Source organism: Hippoglossus hippoglossus, chromosome 19 (genome assembly GCF_009819705.1).
Source record: "Hippoglossus hippoglossus isolate fHipHip1 chromosome 19, fHipHip1.pri, whole genome shotgun sequence".
Lineage (NCBI taxonomy): Eukaryota > Metazoa > Chordata > Actinopteri > Pleuronectiformes > Pleuronectidae > Hippoglossus > Hippoglossus hippoglossus.
The window spans coordinates 5,623,899-5,628,843 of record NC_047169.1 but is presented as its reverse complement, the minus strand read 5'-3'; the positions used below and the strand labels follow the sequence as shown (position 1 = coordinate 5,628,843).

At 38.3% G+C, this 4,945-nt stretch overlaps 1 long non-coding RNA gene across 1 annotated transcript; it reads left to right on the top strand.

Annotated features, from left to right (window-relative positions):
• The first annotated feature begins 2,310 nt into the window (after positions 1-2,310).
• On the top strand, positions 2,311-3,296 carry LOC117752641. Its single transcript, XR_004612111.1, has 3 exons — positions 2,311-2,646; positions 2,834-2,956; positions 3,187-3,296. It is a non-coding gene; the product is annotated as an uncharacterized LOC117752641 (long non-coding RNA).
• Positions 3,297-4,945: the final 1,649 nt, after the last annotated feature.

Sequence of the window (4,945 nt, the reverse complement as noted above, 5' to 3'; positions counted from 1 at the left end):
GAACACAGTTTTGACTTGAGTTGACCTTTGCTCTTGATGTGGTTTGACCCAGGCACATTACAAGTCCAGGACATTGCCAACGTATTTATATATTCTTATCTTAGCAGACGCCATAGTTCTTCTTCTTCTCCTCTCCTGTGTGTGTGTGTGTGTGTGTGTGTTGGTTTTAGACCAAGTGTGCTTTCAGGAACAATGGCTTCCTACTCAAATTACACAAAGAGTCTCTCTCTCTCTCTACATCTATATCAAGAAATCAACAATAAACCAATTTCCGAACTGGATCATAGTCCAGAGCAACTGTCAGTTTAGTTTGGAGGTTATGCCGAAACATCATTTTTGTGCTGAAATGACCCGTCACAAAGAAAAGTATTATTTAACCACATACTTTGTTTGTGTTCATGCCAGTGTCAGATGTAGGATTTTTTCTCAATCAGGGGCCATAAAGGGGCCACAATTCACACAGAGGCCATCCATGCACAATACCTGAGGGGGGATATGTAAGTCCTTCCTTGTTTAATATTAGCGCTAAAGCCACACGTCATTGTTCCTTGTTCAAAAACACATAATAATAAACATTCTTAACAAATTGTCAAATATTTGTTTTCAGAACTCTTAGTAAGTGACTAACTTAAGTGACTGGCCTTGGATCCACCCCTGGTTTATACATTTGTAGAAGTTACAGTTAAAGTAAAACTATAGAAATTGACCTGAAGTTCTCAATGTGATGAAACAAATGCATTGTTTATCTGATTATGTTTTCACCCTTCTTTCACTCTTATTTCCGTGACAAATATTCTGGTCATTGGGAAAAACATACTAACGTAGACAGATACATGTTATTAACAAGTGATCAATAGATAAATATCATAGAATCAAGGAAACTGGGGCCCGGACTCTTCTGTTCTGGTGAGGAAATGCACCTTAGCATAGAGTCCCACCCTCAGAGGAGTGGTAAATGATTAAAAGTGCCGGTGGAGGACATGTAAGCCCTCATCGTTTCAGGTTGTAGGACAAACAAGCCTCTTCCACGCACAACCCTCACTGGCTTTCTTTATTTGTGGTGACTTTTACTTTTTCCAATGGCTGGAAAATACAACTTGTTTTTTGTTCTAGGGTTCGTCTTGGCCTGTTTTGGTAAGTTACCCAATATTTTAAAACTTGAAATCCTCCTTAAAGTCTTATTACGTTTATATATTTCTGATAGAAGGGGTGAGGCTCAGATGATCATGAATATGTGTATCAGTCATAAAGTAGTCCCTATAATTGAGGGAGAATTATAGAACAAATCCAATCTTTTTCCAAGATTAAAATGAAATTTAAAGATACCAGTGATGAACAACCTCTTGTACAAGCCTCTTATCTGTCTCCCTTATTATAATGTTATATTATATTATTATATATTATTATATATATTTGCTGTTGATCAAGACAAAACCCATGCTTTGGTGTCCAATGCTTTTTTGCTTGTTAGAAGTTTTCTAACAAGTTCGGTCTCTTCTTTTTTTAATTTCCAAACTTATTCAAAACCCGGACATTCACTTATTCAACAGTCACAATAAACGCGTTTGTCCTCATAGCGATTGTTGGTGCACACACAAAAAAATGTATATATTTGACTAGTGTGTAAATACAGACGATCTGACCTTACCTGATGACCCTCTTATCCTGCCTTCCTCGTGAAAGATATTCCAACCAAGTTATTCTCCAGATCTAGATGAGATATTCTATACTGGTTAATGCAATTGAAATTGGCAAGTTCGAAATTAGCTTTGAATAAAGAACTTGGGGGGTACTAATTTGAATTAAAGACCTAATTTTCCCCTTGTTTTGTATCTTCATTAAATTTGAGAAAATAAAATGGACATACATGTAACAATGTATATTCTATTTATGTATGTATAGGTATATGTATATTGTGTTTCCATTAAGTAAAAGGCTCTGATTGTGATTCATGGTTGCCAGATCTGGAGACCAGTTAAACAGACAAGATAGATGTTTTTATAGATTGATTTTCTTTGTTATTTATTTTGATTGTGCCTATTTCATTTGCAGCAAGTGAACTTCCTCCAAGACCATATTCCATTAGTTCAACGTCACAACCCACAGTGGAATCACCAGGCTCAAATAATGAATTTACAGCGCCTATTATAATGGAAACAACAGATTCAACGGCTGTAACAACGAAAACACCAACTACAGGTGGTGTATCTTCAACGGCTGTAACAACGAAAACACCAACTACAGGTGGTGTATCTTCAACGGCTGTAACAACGAAAACACCAACTACAGGTGGTGTATCTTCAACGGCTGTAACAACGAAAACACCAACTACAGGTGGTGTATCTTCAACGGCTGTAACAACGAAAACACCAACTACAGGTGGTGTATCTTCAACGGCTGTAACAACGAAAACACCAACTACAGGTGGTGTATCTTCAACGGCTGTAACAACGAAAACACCAACTACAGTTGGTGTATCTTCAACGGCTGTAACAACGGAAGCACCAGGTTCAGGTGGTGTATCTTCAACGGCTGTAACAACGGAAGCACCAGGTTCAGGTGGTGTATCTTCAACGGCTGTAACAACGGAAGCACCAGGTTCAGGTGGACCATTCACAACACCAATATCTCCAACAACAGCACCAGGTTTGGTTGGTTTATCTTACGATGGTTTAGACTTCAACAGAAACACTAGTTGCATCAGCTAAAGAGCCTACAGATAAATACACCAGTATCCTATCGGACCATTTTCTCTGGACCCCAGCATTCGTTTGGTTTTAGGAGCTCTCACAATGCTGTTTGTGTGTGTTTGTGTTTTCCTTTGACTTTTAAGATCCTTGTCACATGAACCCATGCGGCCGGGGAAGCACCTGTGCAGTCCGTGCCAATCAAACCTTTGTCTGCTTGTGCTTGCTGGGTGATAGCTACAATTATCAGGACAAAGCGTGTGTGAATGGTAAGTAAGTGGTTGCAAACCACAACCATGAAGTTGTCAATCTATGCGAAAGAGACTGAATAAAAACATATATAGGAATTAGTTTATTTTTTTTCCTGGGAGTGGAGGTGTTCAGGGCATCTTGGACCGAAGCTGCATTTCTCAACAATGGAACGTGGAACTGTTGTTTTAAAAAAACGGTTATGACATGAAAACGTGCACGTTTCATACGTGTTTTTTTTCTGTTTCAGCCAAAGTTTTTCCTGGACAACTTTCCCTGCCGAAATTAATCTATACTGAAAAGATGCAAAACAAGGAATCACCAGAATTTAAAAAAGCTGCACAAGATATTACTCTTGAGGTAATCAATCGGTTTTCTCCTATTTTGATGTGACTCTGCTGATATTTTTAAAAGCTCGGGCTGGGAACACAATGTGTGCCTGTCGCTTGTATGTTTTAATACCCTTTATCCACCTGGTTTGAAGGGATGCATTGAGTTGCACCCATTTTATCACCTTGCTCACCATGCATTGTTGAGTTATTTTGTACATACACACATTCGTCATTGACTGAGATACATGTATATACAGCACACGCACAGTATGCATCTACCCTCTGATGCTTTTTATTTATTTAAGTCCATCTTCAAACCAACAGCTGATTGTGCCTTATTGGGATCATCTGGTGCAGTATTAATTAGAGCCAGTACAGCAGTGGTTCTCAAATGGGGGTACTAGTACCCCTGGGGGTACGTGAAGGTACTCCAGGGGGTACGTGAGATTTTTAAAAAATATATTTAAAATTAGCATCCATTCAAAAATCCTTTAAAAATTGTTATTTAATAAATATTCAATAAAATATAAGTGTTTAATAAATCAGACACTGATGGCACAGTGCTGTGTATTACATCTTTTTTTCAACCAAACATACTTTGCGCTGGTTAGGGGGTACTTGGCTGAAAAAATATTTCACAGGGGGTACATCCCTGAAAAAGGTTGAGAACCACTGCAGTACAGAATGCCAGCTGTATGGTGAAAAAATACATAAAGAGTACATTGAATTTATTTAAGTGGCTGTGTATTCCAAGTAAGACCTAAAAAATGTATTTCCTTTCTTCCACACAGCTGTCAACTGCTTTCTCAAAAGAAAAAAATGGGTTCTCTAATGTTACAGTGCTCTCACTCCAGTAAGTCTCACAATGACATTGCTATTTACCAATGGTTTTGTCCATCTATCTGGAAACATACTTCTTACAGTACATTTAACAGTATATTGCGCCTAATAATTGCAGAATACAATCATCAGTAAGTGGGATTTGTGTCCATGCAGGGAACTTGCACAGAGCAGAGTTGGGTCAGTGAGACAGGAGGGGGTCAATGCATCAATAGAGATCATCTTCAGCACGAGTTCTACCATCACAACAAGTGAAGTTACAACTGAAATGAAAAATGCCGCTGGCTGTGACAAGTGCGTACTGGGAGGTGCAATTTTCCATGGTAAGTTAATTACATGAATATAGTATGTACGTCTGATCGTTATCTAGTTTGATGTTGAGATTTACCCAAATTTATTCAAACAAGATATATGTGTTTGCAAGTAGTGCACACCCGGAACCTGCAAAGGTTTCAACAGTTTGGATTCATTCTGTCCTATATGGAAACCGTGTTTATTCACAGATTTGACGGTTGCCTTGTGAAATGCAAAACTATCTGTTGCTTTAATGTTCAACAACTACACTATATTTTCCTGTTCTGCAGTTATTCAGCTATTGCTTCGCATAAACTGTGGACAAATAGCTTTCGACACACTGTTTTAGAAATACTAAATGGATTTGTTTCAGGGTATGAAATGCACTTCTGGCATTTCTCAACTGCGATCACAGCATACCGTACATTTCTGTCCTCGCTTCATATCATGGTGTTATTTCTTATTTTTGTGTATTTTTGTACTCACTTGAGTAAGGTGTGCTGAGGGAGAATCTTTTTGTGTTTCCTCTCAACAAAGTGACCA